A 22068-nucleotide genomic window follows, 5' to 3' on the forward strand; every position below is an offset into this window, starting at 1 on the left:
TATGGGGTCACTGCTCCTTCCGCCTGGGTTCTGATGCACACACTACTTTGTATGTGCCCTCCAAGAGTGGAGTCTCTGTTTTCTCCAATCCTGTCAAAGTCCTGCAATCAAATCCTGCTAGCCTTCAAAGTCTGATTCTCTAGGAATTCCTCCTCCTGTTGCCGGACCCCCAGGTTGGGAAGCCTGATGTGAGGCTCAGAAGCTTCACTCCAGTGGATGGACTTCTGTGGTATAATTGTTCTCCAATTTGTGATTCACCCACTCAGTGGTTATGGGATTTGATTTTATTGTGATTGCGCCCCTCCTACTGTCTCATTATGTTTCTCCTTTGTCTTTCTTTGGATGTGGGGTATCTTTTTTTGGTGAGTTCCAGTGTCTTCCTGTTGATGACTGTTCAGCAGTTAGTTGTGATTACGGTGCTCTCGCAAGAGGCAGTGAGCACACATCCTTCTACTCCACAATCTTGAACCAATCTCATAGTTGAAATTTTTCTTAATAAAAATGTTGTGTTTCAATAAAACCAGAAAAAGGGGAAAACTGTAGCACCACCATCATTCACCTCAAGCACTGGGCATAAAGTGTGACTTACGAGTTTTCAAGTTGGTAACTACCTATGGTTTCATTAAAAATTCACCACTGAGCATGACAGTTGCCCTTTGGAAAATCTGGCCTTTCAGATGAAATTCTGCATCAACCATAAATGTCTCCTTTCCTAAGTTCACTCTGCCTTACATTCCATAGACTTTTAGTATAATCCACAGGCTCCCAAATTTAGATAAGCAAAATCACCTAGAGAACCTTTTTTCAAAATTTCAGAGCCTCATCCCAACTCTACTAAGCCAGAATCGCTATGGGTGGTGTCCTCTATCCTGTATTTTTAACAAATTCCCAGTGATTCTGATGGAGCCAGCTCAGAACTTACTCTGGTACTAGAATTTAAACCAATAGTGCTCAAGCTTTTAAAATCCATGCCCCCTTTTGATAAACATAAAGCTCTTGTATCTACCTTTAATGTTCTTAATACAAGCATTAGAATTTAAAGAACTTAAGAACTTTTTCTCCTAACTGTATATCAATGCCACATCACCTCTCCAAGATTCCCCACCCAACCCTTGGGTTGATCCTCAAATTATTTCATGAATATTAATTCAAAATAGTTTAAGCAACCTTAAAACAAATATTTTGTCATATTTCTTTCATCAAGTTCTTCATTGCCTTTAGTATCACAACTTGACAGGATAATTAATTCTTTCATTCAAGCACTATTTACTGTGTACCTGATATGTGCCAGTCCTTGTGCTAAGGATACAACTGTAAATAAGACAAGGTCTCTGCTCTTGGGGAAACTACATCCTAGCACACAAAGACAATCAATAATCAATATAAGGTAGTGATGAATTTCATAAAGATAATAAAATAGGTCTATGTAATCAGTTGAAGTTGGAAGTGGTCTCTACTTTAGAAAGAGTATTCTAGAAAGATCTTTAGGAAGAGATAACATTTGAGCTGAGACTCTAAACAATGAAAAGAACCCAGTTATGATCTGGTAGAGGGAATGTTCTAAGTAGAATATGTTCCAAGTAGAGGGAAATGCAAACACAGAGCCCTGGCGCAAAGCTCTATATTCAAGAATGGAAAGAAGACCAGTAGGACTTTAGCATGTTGAGGATGAGGAAGCGTGGCACCCATAATCTTCTGAGGCACTCATTTATATTTGGTTGCTGTTGATGTATGAAAATGGAAAGCAGGGAATTCCCTGGCAGTTCAGGATTTGGCACTTTCACTGCCATGGCCCTGGGTTCAAACCCTGCTTGGGGAACTAAGATCCTGCAAGCTACACAGTGCAGCCAAAGAAAAAATAAGAAGAAAATGGAAAGCGTAAATATCAATTCCACTCCCAAACATCAAGAAGGTAACCAAGTGTAAGTGATAACTAACAACATTATGTTTCAGAAACTAAAGTGAAGTTGCCAGATTCCTAGAAGACCCCTTCCCACCTAGTCTCAGGCTTTTATGGTTGGGGGAGTCGGGGCAAGGGAGTTCAAATTAGGAAAGTGGAAGATTCCTCAGCCCAAGGGAAATACGGAAAATAACAAGTTGTGGTCTCAGGAATCACAGCAAGAGATCTTCAAGTCCACAATGAACTGAAAAAATGTGGACCCACCTACCTTCAGGGTCCAAGAAGATGAACAAGTTCATCAAGAGGCAGCAGAATAGAATGAGGTCTAGAGAGCCCTTCCCAAGTACAGAGGACTGCTAAGATCTATGGAGACTTTTCACACCCTCGGAAGGGTTAGAGGTTTCTAGAACAATGAAACTGAATTTCTCTCCTAGGGAAATGGGGAGATCAGAGAAGGCAATATAAATCAAAGAAATAAAGTAATGTGACCTTCTTTGCACTTGAGATTTATGCATGAAAATTCATTCTAAATAAAGTAATAACTAAAATTAAACCAAAAAATTAAAAAGGTTACTCTGTGCTTGGTGTTTCCTGTGTCTAATTTCCAATCCTTACAATCATCCCACTAGAGAAGTAATATCACTCCTCCTCACCCCCAGTTTGCAGATGGGGACACTGAGACTCGGATTAAGCTTTCCTAAGGTCTTGGCTAATAAACTATAAAGCCACTTATCTAGTAGTACTAAACACAGTGCTAGGCACATTGTCAGTACTAATATATTTATTTGATTAATTAATTGGCCAGTTGAAGAATCTCTGACTCAAAGAGTTTTGAACTAATAATTAGCTGGTCTGTTTTACTATGGGTCACGAAAATGACTCACATGTTTAGCATATATGATTTAGAAATCTACTATGTAAATCTACTCTGTCTCAGTCAGAGACAGTGAAATAAGACAGACACTGTCCTCAGCAAATAGCAGTCTATCTGGAGATAAGAGCACACAAACAAGTATAAGGAAGTAAAATAGACTAGAAGTGCAAAGCACTTCTTTGGAAATTTGAAAGAGGGAAAGATCACTTTCACCCTTGGACACCAAGGAGAACTCTCTGCAGAAGAGGCATGTGACAGGAAGGTAGTCTTAGGTTCCCAATTATCTTGTGTATTTGAGTATCATTAACAGGCCTAATTAATTCAAAACAACCCAACCTCTTTTTCCCTCAGCAACAGGGTTTTACCTGAATTATATAGATAGCTTCATCAATTCTAGTATTTACACAGCCCAAGTGAAGCCCGTTTGTTCCAAAAAGAAAGAAGTAATGAACTTCAACAGATACTGACCTCTTATGGATAGTTAGCTTGCTGTGTGGATTCCCAAGAAAATATTAAATTATGTCAAATTACTTATGTACAAATGCAATTACCTATGTGATGGCCTGTCCCTCGATTTCTCCTTTTTCTGCAAAATGCGCCCCACCCACTGGGGTTGGGGACAGGATGGGGGCCTGAAGTCACGTCCATGTTACATGACTCTTCACCACCACAGCTGATTGGACCCAGCCTGGAATAATTCATCCTGTCTCTTTCAGCAATAGAATTGGGGCACAGTTTGAGCTTCTTTTTGTAGCTCAAACTGCAAAGACAGACATTTGGGAATATGGAATGCCTTATCCTGGCATGAACACATGAGAAAAGACAACTGGTTGAGAGAGAAAGAAAAAAGAAAAAAAACAAATATGAAGAAACAACCAGAAGCACAAGAAGAAAGAGAGAATTATTACCAACTGCCTTTGCTCCTAAAGATTTTTCTGGTTCCTGGATCTACAATAAATTCTGAGATTCTTACAATAAATTCTCCTTTGTTTGTTTAAGCTAGTTGGAGTGTTTCTACTACCTGCAACCAGAGCGTTGATACTCACAAGGGACCAGAGAAGGGGGGAATGTATAACACAGACCAAGTATGGGAGAAATCACTTTGTTCCATTTGCCTAATCAAACAAAAGCAATCCCACACAAAAGTGACAGATCACAACATGTCACATCCCAGCACTCAACAGCAGGCCCTGCATGCTTTTATGGGGGGCTATGACAGCCTGCACCCCACTAGGTCTGGGAAGGCACTGTGCCTTCCACACCCTGGTGATCACAGCAATTTGATAGCAGAGGCTAATGAATCCCACAGTTGGGGTTGGGATGCTTTTGTCTGCTTCAGCAGTGGAGAAAGCCCAGCTGGCTTCTTCATTCAGGTACTGGAAAAAAAGAACACAGGAGGAAGCTGGCTTCCCAGGTCAAAAACAATTACTGAAAATTCTATCCAAGGGTCACTTTCAAAAACACAACATGCAAGTAGGTAGGAAACGGAGTTGTGAGCAAAAACTTCTGAGCATCAGTCCCCTCAGAGAATAAATCTTACCTCTACTGAGATAAAATTTTTCTCCCTTTCCTTTGCTTCCACTTCATGACATGGCCCTCTATCTTGTCTGTTTCCTGAATTTTCTTGGCTACATATCATGGTTGTTTGTCTTCACTCTTCTACCCGAAGATAAACACTCTGAGAGTAGGATCCGGGTCAAGTTCACTTCTAGACTTGCCAAAGTGCATAGCATAGTGCCGGGCACAGAAAACATGCTTGGTGGTAAATGTTTAAGGACATAGGCTCTGCCACTGACTACCTGTGTGACCTTGGGAAATTTTCTCAACTTATCCATGCCTTATTTTCCTTACTTATAAAAGAGCAATAATATTCCCTTGTTCTCTGGATTACGGTTAAGTGAAAACTAAGACATATGTAAAATGTCATGCATGAGATAAACACACTACAAATGAGAGCTATTGTTAGTAGGTACTGGCCTGAGAAGTGCAGAACCAGACTATGCCCCCTTCTCTCCCACATATGCTATTATCACTGTTATACCTGGTTTTTATTTCAACCCCAGAAGTGCCCCAGTAGCAAGGATACAACCATTCCTCCAGGAGAGGGAGATAGGCTAGGAAGAAAGCAACCACACTAGATAAGTACACATGATAAATAAACAGTAAAGGACTGCACTGTGCCCAGCTTTGAAATGTGCAAAAATTACACCTGCTCGTGCCAAGTTAGAAGCAGCTTCCAAGTGCCTGATGCTACATTCATCACCACGTCCCAGAAAGATGCTGACTGAAGGTTTTCAAAAACTTCAAAAGACTCTTGCAATAATTGCATATTCATTAGACAAATTAGTTCTAGATTATTTTTAAAACCATAACTTGTAAAAAAAGAGCAACAAAGAATTCAAGAGAATTATGCAGGAGAGGTGTTTAGAATATAAAAATGTAGAATACTATTCATTCTCTCTGAAAGCATTAAATGGTAAAAAAAAAAAAAAAAAAAAAATGAGGGATGGAGAAGAGAAACTAAATATAAAAAGCCACACAGAGAAAAATAATATCTTTATGAAATTCAGCCCTTGGTAAGTATATAGAATTTTTCTATTAGTTGGGGTTGGGGGGAAATGTACAAAGTGTTTGCACCTCCAATGAGGAAACACACTGGGAAAATAAGGACTCTCATCATAATATTACATTGGCTGAAGTGGTGATTAACCAGTGTGACCCCTAAAACAAGTATCTGCTGGGATCTTGTTCACTGAAGAGCCACAATCTGGTATAACAGACAGGGCTCCGTTTTTTTTTAGACTCCATTATTCCTAAAATAAGCAGCTGTCACTTCACTCAGATGTGTTAAACGGGGTAGAAAGTCAGGAAAAGTAAACAAAAGCCACCAATGGAGCATCAGGTGGCTCAGAGCTTCCTGCCTTGAAGTGCATTACAAAATGGAAAAACAAGTCCGAGAACATGGGGCTAGGCAGCGTTCTCCGTGACAGGAGCGGTGAGGAGTGCAAACGCTAGTATTTGCCATGTGGGAAGCTTACATGCCGCGCTCCACTCCTGAGGCCACATGGGTGCAATATTAAGGTATAAAATAAAGAGCCCAGCAGGAGTTCCTGTTACTTGCCAGTGCCCACTGAGGCTGATCACTTCACCATATGCAAAAGGCTGGCTGCCTTGCTACCTGGCAGAAAAATGAAAGCAGTCTGTTCCAAAACCAACCCCATCTTCTATGATTATAAGCACACTGCTACATTCTGGGACTGGAAGAGGTGGAAGTTGAAAAAAATGATCATAGAATTAAATTTATGATTACAAAGTGTAGCTAGTGCTCCCAGGGAGAGAACAGAGAGCCATCTACCAGCATCATTTGCATCGGCAGAAGGGGAACAGGCAGAGAATACCAGTATTTCTAGGTAGTATGGCATAGTGGTTAAGAACCCTGGCCCTGGTGTTCAAAAGATTTATATTTGGGCCCAATCCCGCCACTTTCTAGCTCTGTGACTTTGACTTCAGGCAAGTCATTTCCTCCTCCAAGTCTCAGTCCCCTTGTTTGCAAAATGGGAATAAGAATACCAGGACAGTATCTCAAGATGTGAGGATGTAATCCACATTGCCTCTAGAATTTAGTAAGCACTTAATAAAATTCTTGTTATTATCAGACATGATAGTCCAAAATATATCACACTGGTGTATTAGTTTCCTAGGGCTGGCATACAATGCCACAGACTGGGTGGTTTAAAGAAAAGAAATATATTTTCTCACAGCTCTGGAGGTGTCAGCAAAGTTGGTCTCTCTTGCGGCCTCTCCCCTTGGCTTGCAGATGGCTGCCTTCCCACTGTGTCTTCACAGGGTCTCTCCTGTGTGTGTGCACATCCTTGATGTGTCTCTGTGTGTCCAGATTTCCTCTTCCTAGAAGGACAACAGGTGGATTGGATTAGAGTCCACCCCAGTGTCGCACTTAATCACCTCTTTAAAGGCCCTACCTCCAAATATAATCACATTCTGGAGTACTAGGGATTAGGGCTTCAAAAAAATGATTTGGAGGGTATACAACTCAGCCCATAACAACCAGTATTACATGGGAGCTGACCAATCAGAAAAGATGCTGCTTAACCACAGGCCAATCAGAATAGATGCTGACTGTACAAAACCAGCATAGTGAACTGATGCAAATGGGTTACTGTTACTGTTATGATTATTATCATTCACTGAGTCTTAACACTACCTCTACTCAGGGTAAGTCAGGTTTTTAGGCAGAGTGATCCAATGTTTCTGAAAGGTGAGATTTCAGGAGGCAAGGCAACCTTCAACCAGCGTGAGCTCCTATACCCTACCTCTTCCTGAAACTGGACAAACGCCCAGAGCCTTTGGAAACTACTTTGTGAGAAGAGGCAGGAGGAAACAGTGACAGGTGGAGGAGCAGGGAGGGCACAGGAGACTGAGATTTGAAAACAAAGACTAGGAAGAAGACATTTAAGTGGAGAGAGGAAAACTTCCATGCAAAGAGCTAAGACAGCCCAGATAGAGGAAACCTCAGTAGGCCCATCGCCAGCTTTGGCTCTAGCCCAGGGTTGACCAGTCAGAACTTTCACAAGGTCAAGATACATTCTTCTTGGCATACCTCCTTCATGTCATCCTACTAAAAAAGATTCTTTTCCTCTTTACCCAAATGGCCACTTTTGTTATCCTACTGTGTTGTGTCAGACAGAAAGTTGTAGAAGAAAAAGAAGAAAAAAAAAACCTAATATAATATACCCATCACCTTCTTCTACATCATCTCTTTCTCCCTCTCCTTCTTCTTCTCCTCGATCAGCCTTTATTCTGTGCTCACGATGTGCAGCATTGGGTTTCTCACTTATGCCTTCATTTAATCCTCATAATCTCAACAGCTCTGTTCTTTACCATAGGATAAACTATCTGTTACACAAAACAAAAAGACAACCTACGGACTAGGAGAAAATATTTGCAAACAATGCGACCAACAAGGGCTTAATTTCCAAAATATACAGACAGTTCATACAACTCAGTAACAAAAACAAACAAACAAAACAAAACAAAGAAACACCCAACCTAATCAAAAAATGGGCAGAAGACCTAAATAGACATTTCTCCAAAAAAGACATACAGATGGCCAATAGGCACGTGAAAAGATGCTCAACATCACTAATTATTAGAGAAATGCAAATCAAAACTATAATGAGGTACCACCTCACCCCGGTCAGAATGGCCATCATTAAATTGTTGTACAACAGAAATTAACACAATATTGTAAATCAACTATAATTCAATTTAAAAAAAACATTAAAAAAAAACACCTACAAATAACAAATGCTGGAGAAGGTGTGGAGAAAAGGGAACCCTCCTACACTACTGGTGGGAATGTAAATTGGTACAGCCACTATGGAGAACAGTATGGAGGTTCCTTAAAAAACTAAAACTAGAGCTACCATATGATCCAGCAACCCCACTCCTGGGCATATATCTGGAAAAAAACCTCTAATTCAAGAAGATACATGCACCCACCTCTGTCCACTGACAGAGGAATGGATAAAGAAGATATGGTACATATATACTATGGAATATTACTCAGCCATAAAAAAGAATGAAATAATGCCATTTGCAGCAACACGGATGCAACTAGAGATTATCATACTAAGTAAAGTCAGAAAGAGAGAGACAAATACCATATGATGGTTATATGTGATTACATGATGGTTATATTTCCACTTATATGTGGAATCTAAAATATGACACAAATGAACTTACCTACAAAACAGAAACAGACTCACAGACACAGAGAAGAGACTTGTGGTTGTCAAGGGGAAGGAGAGTGGGGAAGGGATGGAGTGGGAGTTTGGGGTTAGTGGATACAAACTATTATATACAGAATGGATAAACAACAAGGTCTTACTGTATAGCACACGGGACTATATTCAACATCTTGTAATAAACCATAATGGAAAAGAAAAGTGTCAGTTACAGAGCAAACTACTCCCTTAAACCCACCGGCTCTACCTCCCTCCCATGTCTGATTATGTGCCTCCCTGCAGCATCCTGTGCTTAGCCTACGTAACTGCCTCCCCCATACCCCACATACATAAAATTATAAGTTCCCTGAGGGTAGGAACCATATCTGAGCAATTCACCTGCTAAATCCACTACCTAACACAGTGCCTGGCTTACAATGCTGTATGCAATAAGCAATTATGAATGAATGTTTATAATATAAATAAACAGACCACCTATCTGTATCACTTCTCACCAATACGACACATAAGATGTGAAATATTTCCCCTCACGGCCCACCCCCACCATGTCCCGCACCATCAAGAGCTAAGTGGGGTAAGGGTCTTCCCCCAGCCCTACCTAGTGCCATCCTCCTAATCCCACTTTTGAAAGAGCAGAAGAAATGCTGATCTAGAATTGAGAAAGCTGTGAAAAGGCAGAGTTCATTTAGGGCTGGTTTGGAAAAAATTTTTTTCACATCTGGACCAATTTTAAAATGTACTTGAGTTCCAGTTCAAGGAATGGGAAGCAGAACATGGGCTCAGAACACCAATTACTTGCCCCTTTGTCTCTCCCATTTCTTTGAGAAAATTTAGTGAGCTAACTCCTAATATGCCAATATCATAATATACCCAACATTTGGGTAAATTATAGATTATCTGCAGCAACTGTTCAGCTTTTAAAAAGAATTTTCCAAATTAAAAAAAAATTTTTTTTTAATTTTAGTGTGTATTGTTCAACATCCTACAGTTTTGAAAAATACATCATAAGAGAACTGATACGGTCTTATGGCATTTTACCCACATTTGGTCTAATTTTCCTCATGTTTTTCCCAGCTGCTCTATTAAAGCAGGACAGATTGTCACCTTGAGAGATGAAGACAAAAAGAAAAGTAATGAAATAACTACAGATTTTTTAAATTGTTACTCAGACCTGGAGATGCTAGACGACAACCAAGGAAGCAGCTAGGTTTACCCGGGAGGAGGTGCTCTCTGGCTATTACCATTCCAGTGCTGCTGTTATTTCACAACCTGGCTGTGTTAACAGGGCTGTTCTTCTGGGTGTGGAACTATGGGGTCTGACCTCCAAGTTTCCTGGCAACTTTTAAGAGGAAAGTGTACAAGACAGAGGGTCAGTCTAAGCTCTGTCATTTGCTGGCTGCATGGCCTTAAAAAGCACATTGTCAGAAAAACAATCAGACAAGCCTAAATTGAGTCATTCCATAAAACAACTGGCCTGGACTCTGCAAAAATGTCAATGTCAATATCATGGAAGTCAGTGGAAGGCTGAGGAACTATTCTAAAGTAAAGGCAACTAAAGAGACATGACAACTGAACACAATGTGTGATCCTGGACTGGATCCTGGATCAGGCGGGAGAAAAAAATGCTATAAAGGACAATATAAAATCAACTGACAAAATTGTTATTCTCTTGTTTATTGATGTGTTACTGTTTCAGATTTTTCCTCTCCCAGTAGAAACTCCATGAAGAAAAGAACGTTTTTAAAATTTATTTGCGTGTAGATCACTAGCATTTAGGAGATGTTCAATGATGGGTTTGTTTCTTTTTTTCTTATTAGTCATCAATTTTATACACATCAGCGTACAATGATGGTTTCTGAATGGATGAAAAAATGAATGAATAAGTGGGATCAGACCTGCCAATCCAATCATTCTCCACAAATTACCAATACTGTCTCAGCTCTGGGCTAGACACTTCAAATCAACTACCTCATTTAGTTCTCTTCAAATAAAATGAAGTAGATGTTATCAGCCCCATTTTACAGATTAAGAATCTAAGAATCTCACCAAGGTCCCTAACTCTATCGGGAGTTAGGGGCAAAAACCAAGACCTGAACCAAATTCTGACTCCAAAGTCTTTGTTCTTTCATTGCATGGTGCAGCCTCAGGAAAGCAAGCACATTCAATCTTCTCCTCTGATCTGATGCCTCTCATTAGCATCCTGAAATCATCTGTGTAAGAACTTGACAAGGTTTCATTTTCTTCTGCCGCTTGTGTCTGACACAACGCCTTCAGCGGCTGTGGGTGACAGGAAGGCTTTTAACCCGGTGAATCAATGGCTGATCCCGGTCTACCTCCAACACTGCAGTGACATATGGCAGCCTCAGAGTCATCTCAGGTCTTTAAGGCACCTTGTTTGTTGCCCTTAAGTCCCACTTTGGCAATTTTCACAACATTAGCTTGTCCTTTGGATGGGAGATGAAATCCTCGGTAATCATTTAGGGCATGACTTGCATCAGCAGTAATGGTAGCTGGATTTTTGTCCTTGCTCCAAAAAAGTAAAAAGAAAGCATTGAGATTTTCTAAGGAAGTCCTTGTCAAATATTTATTAAGCTACCTATTGAGTTCCAGGTACTGCTTTCAAGGAGCCTGCAGTCCAGTGGGGAAAAAAGGCAAACAATTAAACGAATGCCATCAGAAGGAAAGTATAGGATACCATGGGAAAGGGGGAGAAATCAATAAAGCCTTCCCAGTGGAAATGACATCTCCACTGGCATCTAAAGGATATGTGAGAGTTACCCAGATAAAAGGGTAGAAGTTACCAGAGTCCTTAGCAGAAGGAACTGTACATTCAATGGCCTGAAGGTGACAGCCTGGCACATCAGAAGAATTTAAGGACACTCCACGTGCCTAGAGTTTAGGTGCAACACTGGGACAGCAAGAGGGTTTAGACTTTATCCTAAGGGCAATGGGAAGCCAATGTTAACTTTCCATGAGGATGATCTTCTTTGGGCTTAGTTCAAATGATGGCGAGACAACATAGGTAGACAGAAGGGGGCTGCTTCAGTCAGGGTCTAGACAGGAAACAGAGCCCCCACCAGTTATTTTGAAAGATAATTTAATATGGAGAATTATTTGCCAGATGTTGGAAGACTGAAAATACCAAAAGGAGACACTGGTATCGTAAACATAATAGTTAACTGCAGGAAGTAGTGACCACTTCAAAGGCTAGAGAAGCAAAGAGAAGAGGTTGTTATTACTAAAATATAAAAGCTTAGAGGAGGGCTGCTGCAGAGTTCCACCCAAATCTCTGAGGAGAGGATACTGCCTGTCTGGTGCTCATTTCTCAGAAGTTAGAAGACCTGACAGAGCTGGAATTTAGACAAAGGCTGGCTGGCAGGCACTGATGTCTGAGAAGGCACCATGAGGCAGGTTCTGAGTGTTAGAAAAACAAACTGGAACCAACTGCTGCTACTAGAAGCAAGTGTCATGGGCAAGGTGAAGAAGCATTGCTGGGTTACATAAACAGGAAGGAGAAAGCCCTCCTTCCTCCCCCAGGTTCACAGTTTCTTCTGGAATGTGCTGCAGCTACATAACAACCACAAGTGGAGAGCTTGTTTGAATTTGGAAGTACTGCATCGAAAAGAAGAGTACAGACAGAAATGGGTCCTCGTAATACCATGTGAGCCCTGAGCAGTAACTAAAGGCAAGTCCACTGTCAGGACTCTTCAGTTAGGTAAACCACTCAATTTTCTTCTTCTGTTTAAGCCATTTGGAGTGAGGTTTTCTTTCACTTGTGACAAAAACAAAACAACAAAAAATACAATACAGTACATAGAGATACTGATGCAGCACGCTTGTCTTGCATTTGTTTCTCCACTCTTTCTCTATTCGCAAAATAACTTTTTCTTGCCCTCCTTTTGGATCACAGTACTGGCAGGAAGATGACTTCACACAATAGAAAATACCTCTATTAAACATAATGAAAATCATTTAACTTCACTAGTCAACAAAGAAACGCAAACTTCAATGAGAATGATCTCAACTCAATTAAAATTGCCCCCCCCCAAAAAACTTTAAAGATGACAATAACCAACTCTAACACAGTTCTGATGAAACAAGTACACTTATGCATGTGACCATAAAAATGGATATAGCTATTTTGGAAATCATACTGTAATATGTATTTAATGGTCTAAAGCTTTGACCCAGTAATCATACTCTTATAAATGTATCCTAAGAAAATAATTGCAGAGACCATTCTCTACCTTGCTCAACCCTCCTCATCTAACTGTAGTTCATCGATGTCCTATTTAAAGACTAATTACTAAAAGTGTACACCATACTTTACATATAGTAGAATGTAGAATACAGTGTTCCTACTCATTTTCAGGACCCTGAATAATATTTCTGTGTATACTAATGAAGCTCAACTTTTTCTTGGAGGGGAGGGTGGGTAGTTTACAGTAATCTTATCAAATCTCTTTTGCATATAACCATTACTTAAATCTTGCATTGTAAGTGAGTCCTTTACATGTTTATAGCTCATCTCGTCAAGAAGACTGGAAGTTCCTTGAAATAAAGTACTAGCTCTCATCTTTATAACCATCCAACAACATTTCAGTCAACAAACATGTAGTATATGCCTACTATGAAGTGGAAACTGTGCACAGTAGCTAGTGCAGGGCCATGCACAGTTGGTGTTGGACAGAGATTATGATAAATGTCTTCCTGGGAATATTTACCTGGCAAATGTTTCTATGATACAATGAACTTCTTGAGGTTTTCATTCATCTTTGTATTGCAAAATTTAGAGCAGTGCAGACATACAGTATGCTCGATAAATGCTAAATGAATTGATTAGTAAATAAATTTTTAATTGACTGAACCTGAATATTTTTGAGAGTTCCAGTTGATGGGGCAGAAGATATTTACATGTATTTTTGTCCAACCAGTTCTGCAAGCTTATACGTACACATACACAAACACACACACACACACACACACACACACACACACACACACACACACCCCCCTAAGCCTTGGATGCACCCATGTCATGCGTTTGTGATTATTAGCAAAGGGAACACTTGACCAGCTAGAGACCTTCTCCCAGAACAGCACCATGCATCAATCATAAGTGTTTGAGCTGACACCTCAGGAGGTAAAAAAGTTCAGTATTTTCACCCAAAGGATGACATTTTGTCTAATGATGTTAATTTTGCACCATAAACACTTTACCCTACCAAAAAAAAAAAAAGAAAAAGTAAATGCCTGTCAGGTTGACAATTACAAATGGCAAAGGAGAAATAGATTAATTCCTGCAACAGTGAGTTTGAATTATCTAGAAGACAAGTATTTATAAAACAATTTGACAGAGATTAATTAGGTCTGTGTCTTCGTAAAGCAACATCTTTTGTTTGGCTCCAAATACACTCCAATTTGCCTGTAGTGTTAAGTATACGGATTTGGTTTACTTTACTTGCTCAGTCTTTACCTGAATTTTCATTCCGAATTTTCCACTGTCATTTATAACTCTTGCCACAGTCATAAGGTCTCCATTTAGGAACACATTTTTACTTGTACATAGTTGGTTACCAAGGGGATTTTCAGCTGAAGCAACCATTTGATAAGAGGGGATACAGGTCAACCTCACTTAGAGAAACTCATAAAGCAACTGCCTAATACTCCAAATATATAAAACTACAAAATTGTCTGCTTTTCAAGATTGTTCCCCATAGTTTCCTTATTTCATGATTTTGCTGAACTTTATATACCAGTTTGAGAAATTTAACCTAAGGAAGGTATCATATCGTTATGCAAAGATTTACCTTCAAGTTGCTTTATTGCAGAATTATTCATAGTAGCCAAGAAGGGAAGGGGATGGGAGGGAAGGGGAGGAAAGGGGAGAGGAGGGGAAGGAAGAGGACAGAAGGCAGAAGAGAAAGGAAGGAGGGAAGGAAGGAAGGAGAGAAAGAAGGAAGGAAGGAAGGGAAGAAGGGAAGAGGGAAGGAGGGAAGGAAAGAAGGGAGGGAGCAAGGGAGGAGAGGAGGAAGGAGGGAGAATTTCTAACAATTTTTTAAAAATGGAAGAATTAGAGTAGCCAAATATTGAAATACTGCACAGCCTTTACAAATTATGTTGGAGGAGAACATATAACAGTTGGGAAAATGTTCTTGATATAGTGATAAGAGAGGAGAAAAAAAAAAAAAAGCAAGCCACAAGCAATATATGGAGCAGCAAAAATAGTGATTAAGAGCATGGATGCTGGAGCCAGACTGCCTTGGCTCAAATCCCAGTTCTACCACTCAGTAGCTGTATGGCTTCAAGCAAGTTAACGTCTCAGGCCCTCAGTTTCCTCATCTGTAAAATGTGGGTAATACTAGGATCATAAGGTTGCTGTGAAACCTTAGATCATAAGGTTGTTGTGAAATTAATGTAAATAAATATAAATCAAGCACTTAGAACAGTGCCTCAGAGTAAGTGCAATGTAAACATTGGCTCTTACTAACATTTACAGTATGCTTCTGTTTTTATACACAACAGATGAAAATATCACACAGGAAAAATACTTAGACGAATATGCCCCAAAATATTAGCAATGATTACCTCAACGAGATTAAGGGTAATTTTTAGATTTTTTTCTTTACTTTTTTGTTTTTTTTTTTTTACTTTTCTAGGATAAAGTTGCAGCATTTTTGTAATATTAACAGTTAACTTTTAATCAATCACCTTTTATATGCTTTTGCTCTTAAAATATTTTATTAATAAAACCATTTTTAAAAGCAAGTATATTACAGTATAATGTAATATCCAGCTACAGATTTTACTTGAAATTAAGTGCAAATCCATTGCAGTTAAAGAATGTGAAGTTCATGATATAAAGTAAGGTGGTTTTGTTTTCCTTTGTTTTGTTTTTAACGTTTTGTTTCCTGGGATCAACCATCCCTATATGATATTCAGAAATGTCATTCATTTATTCACTTAACAAATATTTTAAGTGCCTACAATGTGAACAAAATACACAAAAATCCTTGCCCTCTTATAGTTTACATTCTAGTGGGGGGAAACAACAAACAAAATATATGAGTAAATTATGCAGCATGCTAGAATATGATAATTGGGTCTGAAAGAGATGAAGCAGCATGGCAGGGATTTAGCAGAGGGCAGAGAAAGAGGGGATGGAAGGAGGTTGGACTACAGGTTTTAAAAGTGTTCATACTGAGCCTCACTGAGCAGGCAATGTATGCCAGAACTGATGAAAAGTCCTTTGATAAATATAAGGGTCCATCAACAGATGAATCAATAAAGAAGATGTGGTATGTATGTACAATGGAATATTACTCAGCCATAAAAAAGAATGAAATAATGCCATTTGCAGCAACATGGAAGGACCTAGAGATTATAATTCTAAGTGAAGTAAAGCAGACAGAGAAAGACAAATATCATATGATACCGCTTATATGTGGAATATAAAAAATAATACAAATGAATGTATAAGCAAAACAAACAGACTCACAGATATAGAAAACAGACATAGTTACCAAAGGGGAGGGGGAGAGGGATAAATTAGGGATTTGGGATGCACACTACTATAACAGATACACAGTACTATACATAAAATAGATAAACACAAGGACCTACTGTACAGCACAGGGAACTATATTCAATATCTTGTAATAACCTATAATGGAAGAGAATGTAAAAAATGAATATATATATTTACATATATACGTATAACAGAATCACTTTACTGTATACCTGAAACTAACACAATATTGTAAATCACTGTATTTCAATAAAAATTTAAAAATAAAATTCAAAAAAAATACAAATATTCACTTCATCATTACACAGAGTTGCTGAGTACTTAGAATTTGCCAGGTCCTAGGCTGGGTGCTAAGGAAGAGGTAGTATCCAAGGAGTCATGCTTCCTGTCCTACTTTACAAAGGTTAAAATCTTTTTTTTTTTTTTTAAATATGTAGCTTAATTAACCAGTACTACAATATATTTCATAGCAGCGCCTTTTTTTTTTTTTTTTTTTTTTATTTTATTTATGGCTGTGTTGGGTCTTCGTTTCTGTGCGAGGGCTTTCTCTAGTTGCGGCAAGTGGGGGCCACTCTTCATCGTGGTGCGTGGGCCTCTCACTATCGCGGCCTCTCTTGTTGTGGAGCACAGGCTCCAGACACGCAGGCTCAGTAGTTGTGGCTCACGGGCCCAGCTGCTCCGTGGCATGTGGGATCTTCCCAGACCAGGGCTCGAACCCGTGTCCCCTGCATTGGCAGGCAGATTCTCAACCACTGTGCCACCAGGGAAGCCCCACAAAGGTTAAAATCTTATGGTCAAATGGTCCTTTACAGGAAAAGTTTCCCAACCCCTGCTCTTAACCATTATCTTACTTAAAAAATTAATTTGAAGTTTTAGGGGAAATAATTGCAATCCATTTAGACAAGAAAATCCCTTGGGTGTGGTTGTGCCTGCTTAGTTTAGATCTACAGTGAATTGGGATACGCAGACTGTGCCTTTGAGATTTAATGCATTGAATACTTGAGGAGAATTACAGGAAGACATTTTGTGACATTTGAAACTGTTTCGATTTCAGCTGCCTGTTATCTGACACTCCAGAATAAAATCACTAAAAATTTTCAGCCTGCTTACTTCGAAGTTCACATAAGAGACCTATGATTCTCCTGATGCCCCTCAAATATGAAAAATCATTTTAGAGATGTTATGGCTTGCAAGGCAATGAAAAATATAAATTCAAGACCTTGGGTATTATCAACTAAAAATAGCATCCATTCTTCTTTGCAAGCTCCGTTATATAAATCTCTATTATAAGTCTAGAGAAAGTTTAGATTTTAATTCCAATCCACAAAATCTCAAGTATTCACTCATTCAACAATGTTTTACTGAGGACCTACTATATGCCAGGCATTGCTACTGCTTAACAGAACAGTTACTTCTCAAGTGTCAGTAGCCTTCCAGTATGACATACTCCTTTTTAAGTGAAATGATAGACATTTTTTCATCTTTAAACAAGAGGAAAAAATAGATATGTCCCTAGTATCTTGCAGTGTGCAGTCTACTGGAGAAGAGAAAACCCAAATAAACACAAATAGCAAAAAAAAAATTATATCATTACAACTGTGCAGAATGCGTGAAGAATAGCCTTCTAGGAAAGGGAATAATAGGCCACCTCATTCCCACTGGAAGACTTGGAAAGCTCCCTGGAGGAAGTGTCATCTCCCAGAGGAGGAGCAGGGCAAAGCCAAATGAATTTTGTGGGAAGAGTACCCTTACCCCTACCACAACGGTCACACACTGAAATGCTAAGGATTGGGGGAAAGTGGGACCAGAAAATAATATTTAACATATGAAAGTTGAATATTAGTATTATTATTACCCTTTGATACACACACACCCCAACTTACAAAGGGGCCAACTAAGGCTGGGAGAACTGCCGATTCATCCACTTCCCAGCAGTAAATGGCAAGTCTGGGGATCAACTTCAGGCTGGCTCAGAGGCCAGAGCTTTCCACTGCCACATCACATGCATCTCTTCCCTGCTCCACGACACTAAGGAAACCCGGAAGCCTTTGTGCCACTCCTAGCTCCCATTTCAGTTCATGTGACACTGTGCTGTTCTAAGGAAAAACTGATTTCAGAGCCATGTGATCTTGCTTTAAGATTTCCAAATTCAGGGAGAAGAAATGTCAGATGCTGTCATTTAAACTAAGCTCAGCCCCACCCTCTCCAGCACTCCGGCAACACACTCTCCCCACCCTCAATAACAAGTTGCTTCACAGGTTTCTTTTCTGGAAAGAAAGCATCACCGTCCATTCTTCAGAGTCCTGGAGATTCTTCCAGAAAGAGACCCTGGTGCTCTGTGACATGCAATCTCTCCTGCACCTGGCTTCCTGGTCCTGATGGGGTCCCTCATTTCCTGGGAATGCAATATCAAGCTCAGGTGGCTGAGTTTAAGTCCCAGGCAGGAAACCATTTTTCTTTTAGAGCAAACACAGATATGGATAGACATAGCCACACACCTCTTTGTGGTCATTTCATTCTCACTTGACAGGTGATGAAAATGGTTGGAGTGGAGTGATGTGACCTTGCAACTCTAATAGTCATTTACATGATATTTCCAAACAGGCATTGAAACTCAGAGGTGTTTCTGGTCCTCAATGTTCCCTCTGTTTTAGACATTGACCTGTAATGATTCCAGAACCAACAGACCTGGATCCAAATCCTTCACACATTGGCTATGTGACCTCGGGCAACTTACCTGATGTATCTGAGTCTTACTTTACTAATACCATGTGTTCTAAAAATATTAACTTACATTCCTATATCTCGTTTGACTGATATTCTGCTGGCTTTCATAAGCAGGACAGTAGCCATTATAAAATATTAAATATTATTTAGTTTTAATAAATAGGCACTGCCTTGAGCTCTCCAAGGAAACCCCTTCCCACTATCCCCAGCAGTAAAAGTGTTAGTAACTGGCACATCCACTACCTCTAGGTTCCCACAGCTGCTATTCTTTATGATTGGTTGATGCACAAGACAGTCAATGTGCCCAATGTATCTGTACTTGCCCCCCACCATAGATTCTCCAAATAATCCCCAAGGGCTAGCCCTACTCTCTCCATGCACTCCTCCAGGCCCTGGGAATCCCTGGCCATCCTGATACCCACATAGAAGAGCAGCCAATTCACTATGCTCCCATATGCCAATATCTGTTCCACCTGCCAGAGTGTGTTCTGATCCGGCAGAAGTTGGGTGTGGGATGCCTTTGGTGGCATTCCTTATACCCAAGTGGGCAAGCCCTCCATGCCCATCTGGACCACAGAGGCTGTGACTGCCCACCTTGGTCCAGCACTCCCTAGAATCATCTCTGTGTGGTCACTTGCGGAAAATGAAGCCACCGTGAGCCAGGCTCTGAGAGAACCAGAGAAAGACGGGGATGGCATATGGTCAGGCCAGGAGACAGTAAGAGCCACTAAAGGGGAGAGTACTTTTTGTAGTAATTTATTTTAATTTTTATAATTACTATGATTTTCCTCATTTCACAGATAAGGAAACTGAGGAATGAAGAGGCCATTTAAAACGTCAGTGACAGCGGGTGTGTACTTAACCTTCACACTCACCACCTCTCATTTGACCAGAAGTATAGTTTCAACTTAATTAAAAATGACATTCCAGGGACTTCCCTGGTGGTCCAGTGGAAGAATCCGCCTTACAATGCAGGGGATGCGGGTTCGATCCCTGGTCAGGGAACTAAGATCCCACGTGCGTGGCGGCAGCTAAGCCCGCGCGCCACAACTACAGAGCCCACACACTCTGTAAGTCGTGCACCATAACTACAGAGCCCATGAGACCTGGAGCCTGCACACCACAACTGGAGAAGAGAAAACCCACATGCCACAACAAGAAAGAAGCCCACGCACCACAACGAAGAGCCCACGAGCCGCAACGAAAGATCCCACGTGCCTCAACTAAGACCCTGCGTGCGGGCTTCCCTGGTGGCGCAGTGGTTGAGATTCTGCCTGCCAAGGCAGGGGACACGGGTTCAAGCCCTGGTCTGGGAAGATCCCACATGCCGCGGATCAACTGGGCCCGTGAGCCACAACTACTGAGCCTGCACGTCTGGAGCCTGTGCTCCGCAACAAGAGAGGCCGCGATAGTGAGAGGCCCGCGCACCACGATGAAGAGTGGCCCCCACTTGCCGCAACTACAGAAAGCCCTCGCACAGAAACGAAGACCCAACACAGCCATAAATAAATAAATAAATAAATAAATAATTTTTTTAAAAAGTGTTATTAAAAAAAAAAAAAGACCCTGCGTGCCACAACTAAGACCTGACCAAAAATAAATTAAATAAATAAATAAAAATCTAAAAAAAAAAAAAATGACATTCCAGTAAATGATTTTCATGGCTTAGTTGATGGGACAGAATTTGACCATATAAAAATCTTTGGCAACATTATAAAATCTAGTAAAAAATTTTTATGTAATTGCTTAGCTCAGCAGAAGCTGAAAAAGTTCTTAGGACCATGAAAAACATTACTGAGTTTTAAGAAAGTCTCCACTTTTTAAGACTGTAAACAACCTAATGACTGTCAATTGAATAGAGAGCTGGATAGAAGAGGTGGATGTGATTCCCCACGTCAAACCACATGGTGCCTTGTAGCATGTGACAGCCGTGCCAAAAAAGATCACACCAACAGTGTCTAAAAATCAGTGAATGACCTATAAATCACTGTCATTTTAGTGAACTGTGTGCACTACAACTTCTGTCACTTGGTAAGCAGTTTTATAAGTTTAGTTCAGAAAATAAAGAGAAATGCATGTCTAATTTTATATATAGCTTGATTTACACATTAATTTATACTAATGTAATGCTTCTTAAGTGTTTTTAAATACCATCCCTGCATTCACTTATAAAAAGGACGTTTCATAAGTATGAACTAGAGCGAGCTAGCAAACTTATGGTAATCTGAGTACAGTATTCAAGCACCACAACTTTGCACAAAACGGCCCTCCAAATCTCATAGACACACAGAATACTCCTTGTCTATGGCTGGGGCTAGAGCCACGCACAGAGATTCATGACATCCAGATAAATGTAAAGGATCTACAGTAGATGTTTTCTTATCTTCCTTCCTTCCCTCTATCCCTCCTTCCTTCCTTTCTTTCCTTCCTTTTTTATTATTTTATTTATTCATTTATTTATTTGTTTTGCAGGGGATGGGGCTAGTCCTCGGCATCCCTCCCTGGGAGAATCAACACTCCCTTACTTCATGTGGTCCTGGCAGAATGCATCAGGACACATTCTATAACATTAATTAAGAAAGAAAAAGAGAGAAAAAAAAGCCCCTAACAACCAGCCTCACATAATAAGACATTAAGACCTGTGAGATAACAATCTCACCAAATAAGAAGCCAAAAGGGAAAACAATTCAATAACATTAAGGTCCTCTGTTCTTCAATGAGCTAAGGAACCTTTCCCTAAAGCAATCTCATCCCCAGCAGACTTCCATTCTGTCTCCTTGGCCAGAATTGGGCAACACACATCCTTCTAAGCTGTGTACTCCCATAGGGGAAGGAATTGTCCCAGTGACGTAGATTTATCATGACACTCCTGAGATTCCAGAGCACCCCTAGTGAAGCTTCATCAGCCCAAAGGCATAAAAGATACCACTTGGGCTTAAGTTCTACATTCACTAGAAAAATTCATAAAGGTAGACCATAGGAAGAAAGGGAGTAATTTAACAGACTGATATATAATTTTTCCATTTCTATCAAAAGACAGCGAATACTGTCAAATAAAGCAATCATTCATCTCTCAACCCTGATAAATGTACACTAGCCATGCAAACAGGAAGCTGGGAACAAATTGGGAACTACATTTGCCGTTCCTTTACTGGTCTGTGTAGCACCCATTGGCCATCAAGTAACAAGTGTGTTCAGCCTTTGGAAAAAGACAAATAACCAAGCAAACATCATCTATTCAGAGCAGACAATTGGTGGCACTACTTATATTTGA

The 22068-nt window shown here is 40.1% G+C and overlaps 1 long non-coding RNA gene across 1 annotated transcript in view; it reads right to left on the bottom strand.

The window, feature by feature from the left end:
- The window catches only part of LOC309624587, a 438712-nt gene extending 425189 nt beyond the window's left edge, over positions 1-13523 (bottom strand). Inside the window, exon 1 of the long non-coding RNA XR_014242037.1 lies at positions 6534-13523. This is a non-coding gene — a long non-coding RNA (uncharacterized lncRNA). The remainder of the gene's footprint in view (positions 1-6533) is intronic.
- Between the last annotated feature and the right edge of the window lie 8545 nt (positions 13524-22068).

Source organism: Balaenoptera borealis (assembly GCF_965194805.1).
Source record: "Balaenoptera borealis genome assembly, chromosome: 2".
NCBI classification, from domain to species: domain Eukaryota; kingdom Metazoa; phylum Chordata; class Mammalia; order Artiodactyla; family Balaenopteridae; genus Balaenoptera; species Balaenoptera borealis.